This window comes from Canis lupus, chromosome 5 (genome assembly GCF_048164855.1).
Source record: "Canis lupus baileyi chromosome 5, mCanLup2.hap1, whole genome shotgun sequence".
NCBI lineage: Eukaryota > Metazoa > Chordata > Mammalia > Carnivora > Canidae > Canis > Canis lupus.
Window position 1 is genome coordinate 16,114,514 of NC_132842.1, and position 14,670 is coordinate 16,129,183.

Consider the following 14,670-nt stretch of genomic DNA (forward strand, 5'->3'; position numbering starts at 1 on the left):
CCAGGGCCAAAGGCAGGCGCCAAACCGCTGCGCCACCCAGGGATCCCGTGCTCAGTGCTTTGATGTGTTGTCTCACTTAGTGATTTTAACACCCCTGCACGATGAGCGTTCTTATTACCATTGTGATGGTTAAGGAAGGTGCAATTATAGGATCAGTCCAAGAGTTGGATTCTTTATTGCAATCCTAGGTAAACAAAATAATGATTACCCATGACAGTTGGAATGCTCACTCCGGTGGGAGAGTTACATACAGGGAGACATGAAAGTAAGCTCAAGTTTACCAAGCCTTTAAGAGATGACACTTGCTCATAATAGACAGTGGCACCCAGAGTGACAGCATATGGCTTCCCAGCTAGTGTGGCACAGAGGCAACTGAGATCGCATTGTAGGTATCACACATTTATATTTTTATTTTCACAAATTCCTGGCAGATGTCTTGTTCTAACAAAAGTAGCACATGATGACAGTTTTCCAACAAATGGAAATGAAGTGTCTTGAGGAAGGGGTGTCTTTTCCTAATTTGTGTCACAGCACCAACTACATGAGGTGGTTTGAGGGCAGCGACTGTTAAATCACTAACAATTCCGTGGAACTCCATGCTGGTCTGCATTGAACTGGTGTTCCTCCTTCCACTATATCAATGTATCAAAACATCCATGGTTTCCATTACTGTGAGTACTCGTTGACTTTCCCTAAATAGAATTTTTAGAAAGTAAAAGGACTTGTGGTTAGAAGTCAGGAGGACTAACTTGAGTACTTGGGGGACTAAATCAATTTTTGCAGAAAACAGTTTTTATGTCTTGATTTCATAAAATTTTGTAATTGCCACCAAAGCTTTTCTAGTATGTATAAATGGCAAGGATGCTACTCCTTTGTTGTTGAATATCTGGCCTTATGTTTATGTGTGTGTGTGTGTGTGTGTGTGTGTGTGTGTGTGTATGTGTGTTGTGTGTTTTGTTCCCAAATTGTAGTCAAGAACTCATACAAAATATTCCAGCTAAATGAGGTTTAATCCTCCTCTTCCTTCTCTTCCTCATCCTGGTTAATCTGGAAGTAGCACAACTCATGACTCTCTTTGCTGCTAGCAACAATGTGCAACCAGCCATGCAGATTATTATTCTTCAAGTACTTTTTGGGTGAGATATTTCAAATACCTTTTGGAAAAAGGTTCCTCAGAAGTTACACTAATCTTGCTCTTTTTCTTTCGATGGTTACCACCTCTCCACCAAGATTCCCAGCTTTTTCAATCCCATTGATTCTCTCTTGAAGAAACTGCTCAAAATCGGCAGCATCCATGATTCCATCTTCTACAGGGTGGGTGCAATCAAGTGTAAATTTCAGAACCTGCCTTTCTTCTTCTTCTTCTTCTTCTTCTTCTTCTTCTTCTTCTTCTTCTTCTTCTTCTTCTTCTTCTTCTTCTTTTTTTTTTTTTTTTACCCTGCTTTGCCACAAGCTCTTTCATGGGCGCCATGGCAACAGCAGAGGCAGAAAAGCTGGCCTTATGTTTTAGGACATTGACATTAGGACTTTATTGGCTAAACATCTTCTCTTTCGCCATCTTGCTCAGAATTGCAGAGCTGAGAGGGGACTGTCTGGCTCCCAGCTCTTTCTCCTTTTATGAAAATGGTCACCAATATACAGGCATGGGTATAGGAGTCATGATTCCCACATGGAACCCCGGGTAGAATGACTAGCTCCAGACTTTGACTCATCCTCAGGCTGAAGCAACGGGTTTTCTTTGAGGACTATGAAATGTGGAACCAAGAAATGCAGTGACTGAGACATGATGAAGCTGAGTCATGCTACAGGCAGAGCTGTAGGAAAATATGCTGCAGTAAATCTGACCTTTCCTTCCCAGCCTTGAATGTCCAAATCTTCCACCAATCCCTTAAGATATTTCTGTGTCCTTTGTATACACATATACATACACACACATACATATATAAAATGTTTTAAAAGTAAACTTTTTAAAAGAATACTTCTAGATTTATAGAGAAGTCATGAAGATAGTACAGAGAGTTCCCATAGGCCCTGTAGTTCCCCCCAGTATGAACATCTTCTGCTGGTATGGTTTACTCTTTATAATTAATGTAACAATATCTATACACTGTTGTTAATTAAAGTCTTTAATTAGATGTCCTTCCTTTTTACCTGATGTCGTTTTTCTGGGCCAGGATTTCATGTAGGCTACCATATTACCTTTACTTGTTCTATCTTTTTAGCTTCCTCTTGATTGCAATACATAGTCTCAGACTTGTTTTTGATGACCTTGACAGCTTTGAGGAGTACTGATCAGGTATTTTGTAGAATGTCCATCTCTTGGGATTTCTCTGATGTTTTTCTCATGATTGAGACAGGGGTTATGGATTTTGGGAAGGAGACCATAAATAACATCAACATGAATTACTGTCACCATTGGCCTCCATCACCAGGCTAAGCTAGTGTCATATCAGGTTTCTCAGTTCCAGATTTACTCTTGCTTCTCTCCCTTTTCTTACTGTATAGGCGATCTGTCTCTTCACCCTACAACATATATGTTAAATTTATATTAACTTGAAGCAGTTCCAATAGCTTTCAACAACAAGATCAAGAACAACAACAAACCCTTAAAAAGTATCCATTTCAGGAGATGCAAACTCAAATGCCTACAGAGGACAGGCGGGTGAGGCAGGTTGAACACAGTCTGTGGCAGATTGCAAAGTACATGGCAGCTCTAACAGGAGCATGGTTTCTACTCTTGGCAGTTACTGCTATGTGGGAGTGTGGGTCAGCTTTGCCATAGTTTCCTTTAAAAAAAAAAAAAAACAGAAACTAGTAAATTGGACATTCATGTGAAATCTGATTGCAAAAGGATGGAAACTAATTAACATTTTTACAAAATCTGTGCTCATCCAACATATCACAACATGCAGTCTGTGACTTATTGGGTAGATGAATAACTACACATTTTATCAGTAAAGAATTAGCCTTAGAAAAGTAGATAAGATGTCCATGGTCATGCCGCTAGCTTTAGTGTCTCAGCTGGGATTGACATTCAGAGTTCTAATATTATTATATATTACTCTCCTTTGGAGTTCCCTTCAACAATTTGTTCACGTTCTTAAAATCATCCAGACTTTGTTCTAAACTTGCTGCCTTTAATGAAATATTTGGGAACTGGAACTTCTGTAACACCATATCTTTCATCAATCGTACTCCAGTTAAAATAGTCCCATTAATCTCATTCATCCACTAATTTGCCTTTTCTTTTGTTCCTTGCTAGAGTCCATGTTCATCTGTTTGTATAATTCATGTTACACTAATGTTGAACAGGGGCTCAGGCAAATTCCCACATTGGCAATGATTGCAAACGCACAAATCAGAATTCTGTAATCTGGGATCCCTGGGTGGCGCAGCGGTTTGGCGCCTGCCTTTGGCCCAGGGCGCGATCCGGGAGACCCTGGATCGAATCCCATGTCGGGCTCCCGGCGCATGGAGCCTGCTTCTCCCTCTGCCTGTGTCTCTGCCTCTCTCTCTCTCTCTCTCTCTCTCTCTCTCTCTGTGACTATCATAAATAAATAAATAAAAATTAAAAAAAAAAGAATTCTGTAATCTTCTAGAGACTCTGAATTTTGCCTTAAATATTTTTTTTTTATTTTTTCCCCCGTAACCCAGTATTCACAATAACTGGGACATAGTAGGTGCTCAATAATTACTTCTTAAATGAATGACAGTCTCTAATGACTTAAGTTTGATGAAGTATCAACACATAGTGATATTCTTTTTTTTAAAAAAAGATTTATTTATTTATTTATTTTATAAAATAAAGTAGGGGGACAGAGAGAGAAGGAGAATCTTAAGTAGGGTCCATGCTCAGTGCAGACAGACCAATGCAGGGCTTGATGTCATGTCCCTGAGATCATGATCTGAGCTGAAATCAAGAGTCAGAAACTTTAACTGACTGAGCCACCCAGGTGCTCCTCAACACATAATAATATTGATTACACCTGGAACAAACCTTGTAGTGTAGAATTGAAAATATGTGCCATTTGTTAATGGGAACTCACCATTCTTAATAGCACAGAAGCTGTTTACAGAAATTTAAAAAAGTTATTATTCAGTTATTCACAGAGACTTTAAGTTATGAATATCATTTAGCAGTCTTCTCTGTAAGGATATTAACCTCTTTAGTCAATTTTTCAGCTATCTTATACATATCTTGCTCTCTTAAATTTATCATTATTATGTTTCTCTTGTAATTTGGTTACATGGCTTCAGTTTTTAATTTAAACTTCTATGAATCAGAGACTTATTTGTTGAGTTCCTTTATTCTCTGCTCATATGCCAGGGAGTGAGGAATTTTTTGATAAAGGTACAGTCATGGAAAGTTAAGAAAATAGAGGCAATGAAGCAAGAGAGTCCGATTTCCTAAGTCCTGTCTTTGTTGGCAATGGCCCTGAACGCTGAAACACCCTGTGTTCACACATTCTCAATTTTTTTCTTCTGCTGCAGCTTGTATGGCTTTTTATCTCACAATTGCTTTTCTTTTTCATGTTTCTTAATCCTTTTTTTTAAAGATATTTATTTATTTATTTATTTATTTATTTATTTATTTATTTATTTATTTATTTATGAGAGAGAGAGAGAGAGAGACCAGCAGAGGGAGGAGCAGGCTCCATGCGGGAAGCCTGAGGTGGGACTCCATCCCCAGACCTGGGATCACACCCCGAGCCAAAGGCAGACGCTCAAATGCTGAGCCATACAGGCATCCCGTTTCTTAATCTTCTATGCACACGAAGAGTTACTCAGTTTTTAAGTGGTGAGAGGAGGGAGCTTCTGCTTTCCAGGTCAGCATTGATTAATGAACGATGGTGTAGTTTCTGGGGAAGCTAAGTAGCACGAGAGCAATTTTGCTTGTGATGTTCCCTTGTGAGCTCAACAAGCTAAGTACAGAGATGACTGAGATTAATTAAATATAAGTTGTGAATAACTCATTTCAGCAGAAGAGTATTTTTTCTCAAAGTTTGTATGGATGTCTTGCTTTCCAAATGCAAAATGCTTACTTGGATCATAAGTGTTACAGAGTGAAGATATTTTTTGTTCTTTGGGTCTATTCTTGCACAATGAAAGTGGCTACATAGTGACAAGATGGATTTTTTTGGTAGTTGTGATCTTCTCCTTGTATAACAATGGCAGAAAGATCTTTGATCTTTTTTTTAAAATGCTAAACGCAATTTAAAAAATCGTTTTCTTATCCTAATTTCAAATGTTAGAGATACGAAGAATGTTTTACATCTACTCTGACTCCTTCAGAGTGACTGTGTTCCAGACATGGACACATGGGAGGTTGGAGGTTTACTTGGTTCAGTGTGAGAAACTTTAAGTGATTCGTGTCTACCTATCTATAGCTGTATCTTTCCTTATATCTACAACTGGAGCATCAGATATGTTACAGGCCATATCAGGTTTAAGCAACCGGAGGATAGATCACAAACAGGCTGAGTCTCCCAAGGCAAGCACACCAGCGTGTCTCATAATCAGCCTAATGATAAGCTATTATCAGAATGCCATCATTCCAGGGGTCCTTGATTGTTTTCCTCTAATACGTGGGATTATACTATGCCGTGGCCCACATACTGATCCTGTTGTCACTCCTCACCCCCTTCTCCTCAGAGTTATTAAAAGGCTCTCAGTTTATACACAGAAGTCCTTGAGGGAGCAGCCAACTGCTGATTGCATCAGAAACTGATCTTGAAGCATTGCCAAAAAAATATGAATAGAATAGAGCACAGTCACTGCTAATAGTTTAGATGAATGTTTCTTGCCTCGGTACAATGGGTGTATCAAAACTCTCCCATTTTAAAATGAGTTCCGAATTTCTTAGGGCAGCAAGTGTTCAGTGGGTGCTTATGATGTGCCAGACCCGGTGATGCTACTGGGGGTACCTTGGGGGATGAGCAGACAATGCCCCTCTTATCATGGGGATGACGAGTTTCTTTCCTTTCACTTATAAGCAACATCAAGCTGGTTATTTTTAGCTAAGAGACAAAATATTGCCCCAAATTTATAGACTTAGCATTTTGATTAAGGGCCTATCAGATTAGGGAGGACGAAGGCAGAGTTTTTTAACTTTCTCCCATAAACATACCCGAAGGCGCTCTACCCTCGTTAACAGGCTCACTGCTGTAATGAATTAGTCAATTATGTATGTGTGGGGGAGAGAACAGCAGGAAGGATTGTATTAGTTTCTCAGGGCTCATGTAATTTGGAAAGGCTCTTCAGGTATTTTTAATATCCTTTAATAATATCTCCTTTTGCTAGCATCTATGGATGTTATTATTCCCACATACACATATGTTTATGGGTTTTTAATAAAGATTTATTTGAGAAAGAACATATGCATGAGTTAGGGGAGGCACAGAGAGAGAGAGAGGGAGAGAAATCCTCAAGCAGACTCCCTGCTGAATGAGGAGCCCGATGTGGGGCTTAATCCCAGGACACTGAGGTCATGACCTGAGGCGGGGACGAAAGGGAAAAAACAAGATGAAATCAGAGAGGGAGACAAAAAAAGGTGAGGGGAACCTGGGTGACTCAGTGGTTGAGCGTCTGCCTTCGGCTCAGGTTATGATCCCAGGGTCCTGGGATCAAGTCCCACATCGGGCTCCCTGCAGGGAGCCTGCTTCTCCCTCTGCCTCTGTCTCTGTCTCTGCCTCTCTCTGTATGTCTCTCATGAGTAAATAAATAAAATCTAAAAAAAAAAAAGTCAGATGCTTCACTGACTGAGGTACCCAGGCACCCCGTATATGTTTTTTTTTTTAGTGTAACATAATTGTAGCTGCAGGTTCTGGATGACTCTGGGGATAGTTCACTGCTGGCGATGAGGTTGTGTGACCTGGTACAAAGTAAAAGGAGATGCAGACATGAAGACAGAACCTGGGAAAGTGAGAGCTGGTAAGTTGATCTGGGAAGAACTGATCATTACAGTCACACACTGCCAGAGACGAAGCCAAAGTCTAACTCAGTGAGGTTGATGAACTTGTAGCAAGGGAGAGGGATCCAACGGACCCACTGAGGCCCTCACTGAACAAAGGAGTCAAGGTTATTGTAGGGTGTGCAGGTAGGGTGGAATTTAGGTAAGATTTAAATGAGTGATATGATGGTCTCAGAGCAGAGCAAGGCTGTAAGTAATATTTTATAAATATTTGGTAATATTTTTACAAACATCAGGTCGGTGCTGAAAGCCAAAACTTGTAGTCCTCTTTCCTTAGATTCAAGGGGAATCCTTTACAGAGGGTTGGCACCTGGGCTGGAAATCAAGGCTGCTTCTTTGTAGCAAAGTGACCCACAGGCTCCTATCATCCTGGCAGGTGGTGGCGGTGGCAGGAGGTCCATTCTCCTTGATACTCAACTGAATTTCCAACGGTCTCTGATTTTAGAGAACAAGTTTTCTTAGCCCTATGTCCTAGGTGTTGGTGAACCAAAGCAGTTTTTGCAGGTTCACACTGGTATGCCAAGATGTCAAAGTCAAGTTTTATTGAGGCAGCCAGGAGACAACGGATGTAAAATTCCAACACTGCCAGAGCCAGAGGCAGATCTCAAAGGAAATGTCTTAGCTCCTTGTTGACTCTTAAAAATCCCTCACTAAAAATAGGATCATAAAAGGGCAGCAGAAGAGGGGTTTAGGAAGGATCTGTGAGGAAGTTTTCTTCAAAGAAAGCCATGCTGTGTTCCATCAAACCTCTGGTCGAAGGCCTTACCCACTGACCTCCCTGGGGTCATCAGCAGGACCACAAGGGCAAAGTGATATGTTCTCTGGTTATTATTTTAATTTTGTAAAGTTTTATTTATTTATTCATGAGAGACATGGAGAGAGAGAGGCAGAGACACAGGCAGAGAGAGGAGCAGGCTCCCTGCAGGAAGCCCAGTGGGAGACTCACTCCCAGGACCCTGGGATCACAAGCTGAGCAGAAGGCAGACACTCAACCACTGAGCCACCCAGGCATCCCTGTTTTCTGGTTTTTAGAGTATATCTGACTTTGGCCTGAGAGATCTAAAATTGAGAGGTTGAAAGTATTGGTTTATGGCAGCAGTTCAGAGAGAGCGAGAGAGCAGGGAAGGAGGACAGAGAATACTCAAGGCCCACATGCTCTGAGAGTCAGGTGCGCTTCAGTATTGCTGGGAGCAAAGCGTGTGTAATTGTTTCTTGAGGACCCTGGGGAGAGCTGTTTGGTGAGAGAGGGTTGTGCTGGAGATGTGTAAATCCTGCCCAAGAGGAACAGAGGCAGAGGTGATCCACAGGTGAATTTGTAGAAAGTAGCCTTCAGGGAACCAGAAACTAAGAGGATAAGAGGATAAAGTGGCATAGAAAACTGCGTTGACCAGAACAGGAGATGCACAGTTGTATGTTTCAAGATTAGGTCTCTAAAATTGTTAGAAAGCATCAAGAGACCAAATGCTCTGTTTTGTTCTTGGCCAGGCCCGGAGCAATCTCCTTGCAGCAGGAACAGTTGAGCATCAATTTGGTATCCTCTGAATTCTCTTTTCTCCCTATGTTATGGATTTGGAGGAGGTTCCCTCTCCCTTTGCTGGGAGGACCCAGCCTGCCTGTGTGGGACCCTAGCTGGGGGACCTCAGGGAAAGCCCAGCTCTGAATGAAGCTTGAAGCAGTGATCAAAGTGTATTGGCATTCACATTACAATTTCTGAATTCAAACTGTGTTTTATGGCCTGCCTGATGAAAGGATTTTTATTACCTAAAGGGCGTCAGAAAAGTTATGGGAACACCCGCACTTTCTTCTGAATACGTGTGGAAGGAACAGGGGGAGGTAGAGGTTTGCCTTCTGCTTGCATCTGCCTCGCCCATCCTGCTTTCTTCTACATACTGGTCCCAGCTGCACTGAGAACAGTGCTCAGGGATATTCACCAACTTGGCAAGTGCTTTTGCTCTTTAAAGACATTGATGTCAATAGGGATGCATCACACAGGAAAATTAGGGAATTAGTAGAAGACTTAAATGGGAATGGCAGCTTGAAACTGGAAGAGACAAGGGTACTTAGTGTCTGGAAGCCAACTAGAATAAAGAGGGTCAAGAAAGCTGGCAGTCATCGTTGAAGACTTTGGCCTTGGCCTCTGGGCCTCCATCTTTGTGTGAGAGGACAGGCAAAGGTTGTACAGAATTTGGAGCCCCACTGACGGACTACAGAAAACGTGGTGGGGCAGGATGCATGCCTCTTTGGCAATTGCTCCGGTGCCCTTTCTCTGGTAAATCTCTGCCCATGAACAGAGATGGGCCCTGGGAGCCAGGTGGGTGCCCTCCACCCTCCTGACTCCCATCACGTCCCTTGTCACAGACAGTGGGATAGAACAGGGAGAGGCCGGCCTAGGCCACTAGTATTTTCTCTCCACAGAATTGGGATTGGGTCAAGGTGGGTGATTTAGTCGGGGGTCAGAGAGCACTGGGGTAGCTCTACTCTTTGTCTCCTGGACTTAGGAGCTGGGAAAGCTCTTTTCCAGAGAAAAACGGGAGAGTAGAGAGAGGCAGGTTTGAAGACAGTGGCAACTGTAGCCAAGTTCCTCTTGTCTCTCATTTCCTGACTCCCAGCCTTCTTGGGGACAATGTGTCATACATTTCGGTGGTTACATTTCTTATTTAACTTTTAATTTAGTCAGTTGCTACATCTTGTGATTCATCCACCAGCTGGATACACAGAGATACTTTCACATTCCGCATTTCCCCTACTTGCCCCTCCACGGCAGGGCTGGCTTTCTTCTTCTAGGTGTCTTATAGCAAATGGTGTGAGCTCAATCAGTAAAGAGAAACCCATGCCTATAAGCAGGGGAAGAGGCTGGAACTAGTAGAACACATCTCTAACTCCAAGGGCTTCAGCTCTGCCCTAATTCTGGCCAAATAGGATTAAAACTGTTAACTCATTACAGTCCTAAATGGGATGTCATAGTTAAAAGGGAATGTACACTCTTTTTAATGAGTTTTAAGAAACAAAGGTAATGATGATGTGAAACAATCATCAGTCTGTGTCTTCTACTTTGCTCAGCTCTTATGCTTTCAAAATGCGGTTTCTAACTGGATGTGGGGAAAGTTGATTTTTTTTTTTAATGCAATGGGTTTATAAGGCTTTGCGTTAGATTTCCATCTTCCAGATTGTGATCCCATGTTCCTCTGTTGTTGCTCCTGGATCTGGAACCTGGTAGCCTTTCACAGGGGCGACTCCTACTGATTCTGATTCAGTGATCCCTCCTTTCCTTCAGAATGATTTCCTTGGCTGCTTCCAGATCGTGTTCCCATAGCACCCTGGTTTCCCCATCATCTGTGCAGTAACAGTCTGTAGATCCACCTGGGTCTGTGTCATTCTCATTATTATACCCCCACATCTAGCAGATCCTGGAAAAGTATCGGTTCTTCTAAGATCTATGCCTGAGAGACTGGCTCAGTGAACGAATGCCCACTTCTTTGGCGACTCTGAAAAAGGAAAAAAAAAAAGGATGATGTTATCCTGACATTAGTAACTTAGTGTTACCTGGTCAGGAATCATATCATAAACTATAAACTTCCCACCACTGCCTACAGGGCCCTGCCTCCTTTCACCTGCCTGCCACCACTCCCTGTCTGTGCCAGTCTAGCCACACTGGTCTCTCTGTTCCAACAGCATCACTTTTCTTCCTCCTTCAGGGTCTTGGCTCTCGCTGTTTGCTAGCAATGCCACTGCCCTCAAATTTTGCATAGCTGGTGTTTTCTGATTTAAGTGGCAGCTCAGATCTCAGAATGGTTCTCTCTCCTTTCTCAAATTCAAGAATTGCTTTCATCCTTCAGGTCACTCTTCTTTCTTCTTCTTTATTCCTTTCTGTAAATTTATCTGTTTACTGGTTCATTATCCTTCTTTTACTGATAAATAGCTTCCAGTCTGTCTTGTTCAAGACAATACTTAGTAGGATGCCCAGTTCATTGAAGGAACTAGAATTTGAAGATTAAAGTTATTACATGTTTGTTGAGTAAATGAATACAAGAAAAATTTTTGTTATAAATGATCTAATCCCAAAGAAAGAATGTCAGTGGTGGAATTTCAGGTATTATTGTGAAAAAAAACTTTTGGAGTGTTTTCTTTCCAATTTGTTCATAGTAGAGAGTGCTAAGTTTTTTATTTTTCCTTACACACTTAAACATAATTAGATCTCAACATTAAGATGCTTGCTCAGAGTATATTGGGACACATATTTTCAGACTATCATTTAGAATTCCATCTATTACAAGGATTCTATAAAAAATGTGTTAGGTAACAAACTTACTGTCCTCCAAAGAGTTTTACCTTCTTCTCAAGAAAAAAAGAGGATTTGTTCTATTCTTTGTATTGAGTTTTTTATCCTTCTTTTGGAGGTCATATTTATCTTAACTTTCCTTTCATTCTTTAGGTTTGATTTTTGTCAATTTCCTTTTTTTTTCCTGCTACTATATAATTTATGAAGTCGTTGGGGGTGAAGTGCTTTATTTCTAACAGCCTATTTCAGAATCTCATGGCAATGACAAGAAGAGCAAATAGAATAGTAAGGCAGCCAGAGTTAAGGGACTGTGGTTCCCAGGTGAGTTAGGGTTCACTCCCTTCTAAACTGGCTAGGATAACACAGGGCTTGCCTACTGTGGTCTGAGAGTTCAGATTACGTATCTCAACTTTCAAAGTCTAAGTCACATCTTGAAATTCTGTCACATTCCTTTCGTATAATTCCTGCATTATTAGCTGAGTTTTCCAATTTGTATCTCCTGAATTTCTTTCCGTATGCTGCCCTTTTTGGTTTTGGCTTTTGTTAATGCTTTATTTATTTAGTCGTTTGGATTCTAAGTTCTTCTTGTCAGGGAGTTTTCCCATAGATCTGTTTACAGCATGGTGCATTCTAAGTAACGAATGTCTCATATGGACTACAGAGTAAAACGAGAAAAAGAAAAAAAAAAGTTACGCATCATTTTGCCAAGAGTGAAAACATTTTATGCCTTTTCTCTGCGCAGGACAATTTCCCTCTGAATTTATGCAGCATTTAAAAAATACCCAGGAGTCCTCTCTAAAGCTAAGCGATGTTAAAGACTAGCTGTTATTCATCACGTTCAGACGAGAAAGAATCGCTCCCATCTGGCAAAGAAACCCAGGTACGGGGGCTCCGCGCTTCGGGGAGGCTGCAGGTCTGTAAAGCAGCCGGTTCCTCAGCCACCTGGGAGCAGAGCGGCGGGGCGGAGCTTCCGATGATTGACGGGCGAGGGGGAGGAGCTACAGCGTTCCGACCAATCGGAGTCCTGCTTTGTTTTCTCCTATCGACCAACGAGGGAGCTCCTCTGGCGAGGCTGCCCTCTATCGCAGCCTATCAGCAGGCGCCTTTTACGAAGCGTCCGCGGAGCTCCCGCCCCGCGGGCGGAGCGGCCCCTCCTCGCCCCGCCCCTCCGGCCGCGGCCCCGCCCCGCCGCGGGAGGGGGCCGAGTCGGTTACTCCCGGCCCTGGAGGTGGGGGCCGGGCTCCCGCCGGGCTCGTGCGTCCTGCGCCCGCCGAGGCGGTGCCGAGCCCGCTGGCTGCCGATCGTCCTCCGCCGCGGCTGCGGTTGCTGCCTCTTCGCCTCCCGAGCCGGGGCCGCAGGGGCCGGAGCGGTCGCGCCTCCCGCGGGCCACGGCTGCCCGGAGCAGGTAACGGGGCGCCGGGGCTGCAGCGCCTGTCGGGGCCCCGGTGCGGCGCGGGCGCTGGGGGCTTTTCCCCGGCTGCTCCCTCAGGGCCGGGCCGCGTCCCCGTCCCCGGGAGCCTCCCGCCGGCCTCGAGACGCTTCCGCCCGGGAGTCGGCGGCGGCGGCGGCGGCGGCGACACCTTGCGGGGAGGTGGGGGCGGGGCCGGGCGGGGGGCCGGGGGGAGGGGTGGGGGCGCTGCGGGCGGGACCGCGGGGGACTGGGCGGCGGGCGGCTGGGCCAGCCGGGGGCGCGAGGACGTGCAGGTGGAGCACGACTGCGGAGTTGAGCCAGTCGGGCTCGCGAGGGAAAAGGACCTGCTGATAAGTAGCGATAAGCTGAGTGCCCCTTCTTCTTCTTCTTTTTTTTTTTTTTCCTTTCTAAAGCCAGAAAGGTGTCTTGGGTATCGTTACATAGTTTCCGGAGGCAGGCGCATTGCAGTGCCATTTACACATCATCACACTGTACTTACTATTTATTATTTTTAAAACCAAGGAGCAGTCTTTAACGTGAACTAGTTTGGGGACTTTTCCTTCAGTGACAAGTAGACCTAGCAGCGTGAGTCACCTTTGTCTGGGCTCCAGCGGGGAACCGAGCGTTGGGGTGAGGGGGAGGAATGTGGATGAGGAATGCCTGCGCAGGTGTGGAGGGACCGTGGGGGTGGAACCTTGTTTCTGTCACTCTGTCATGGAGGGGAGTACAATCGTGAATCTTTTTTCTTCTAATTTCTAAAAATATTAGCATTCAACTAATAATTAAAAAAAAAAGCTTCTCTAAAAACAGTCTCCGGGTTTTAGGTTTGGGGGATGCACCTGCTTGGTACTCATGTGGTAGTACTTTGCAGACAGGTCAGGCAATTACTGATTTGCACCTCGAATTGGCCTTACCTTTTCTTTGACTTGCTGAGTACCGTTTTCTTCCCCATTCACTATTTGTTAACAAGGGAAATGGTGAAGGTCACCGGGTTTCAGCAGTGATGGCACAGTGAGAACTCTTGGAGCAGTGTTCTCTCCTTCTGGGTGCACTCGGCTTCTACAAACCAGTACAGGTTTTCCCTGCTATGTGAAAATAGAGCGTTCCTATGAAATCTTTTCTTAACGGAACTGCTGTGAAGCAAAAAAAAAAATAAAAAATAAAAAAATAAAAACAAACAAAAAAACCCCCACTCACTATTAATGTATACGGAAAATTTTTTTAGTAATTTTTTTAGTGTTCCAGATTCCCAAAAAACCTCTTAGGCTTTTCTGATACCTTAGGACACATTTTGCTGATGGACGCATAAAATAAGTCAAGATACAGCGCAGATGCTCAGACACAGGTCAAGGCTGCTGCGGCTTGATGCTGAGATGCTGAGTGTTCTCAAGGAAGGAGCTTGGCACCGCCACTCTTGCTGTTCCGGGTGTGTGCAGCCTCTATACCAGCTGATGCAAAATAAACCTCTTTGGGTTTCTTTCAGTTAGTGAAAACAGATTCTAAGGTCTGTCGCATAAGCAAAGTAGTGCAACACGAACTTGTGAAAAACGGGAGATACCTGTATTTCCATTTACTCCTTTTCTTGGGAGGCAGGTAGTGAATATCATGCCCATTTTACAAATATATAAAGTGGAAGCCCTAGAGATGAAGAGAATTCTGCCCCAGGTCCCTTGACTCCTACCTTATTTTATACTCATAATGGATTTAATCCGGGATCTCCTAAGGTTCCCACCATCAGGCAAGCTTCTGTATTGATCACATGGTACAAAAGTCACAGATGGAGATGCTTATTTCCAAGTAAAAAAAAATAGCGACTCTTAGGTTTTTGTTTTTTGTTTTTTCCTCCTCGAGGTTGCTGAGATAGTTTAAATCACACCAGAAAGGTAATTTTTCACACAGGCAAAACAAAACAAATTCGTAGTGGTGCTATGTGAAAATCTCTATTTTAAATTTTGGGAAGTTTTCCAAATGGGAGAACCGTATCTTATTTATGCTTGCATCTGTAACTTA

General features: G+C 43.4%; 1 protein-coding gene and 1 pseudogene across 6 annotated transcripts in view; one reads left to right on the top strand and one right to left on the bottom strand.

Moving 5' to 3' along the window:
- Positions 1-1,008: 1,008 nt before the first annotated feature.
- On the bottom strand, positions 1,009-1,471 carry LOC140632889 (large ribosomal subunit protein eL22-like; annotated as a pseudogene).
- Positions 1,472-12,457: 10,986 nt separating this feature from the next.
- MPP7 (MAGUK p55 scaffold protein 7) overlaps positions 12,458-14,670 on the top strand; it is a 307,798-nt gene continuing 305,585 nt past the window's right edge. For 2 of the 6 annotated variants that reach the window (XM_072825576.1, XM_072825574.1), the window contains exon 1: positions 12,461-12,654. The gene's annotated coding sequence lies outside the window, so the exon portion shown is untranslated. Of the gene's footprint in view, positions 12,655-14,670 lie in introns of all 6 variants that reach the window. The other 4 variants (XM_072825575.1, XM_072825572.1, XM_072825570.1 and 1 more) reach the window with 3 other exon arrangements.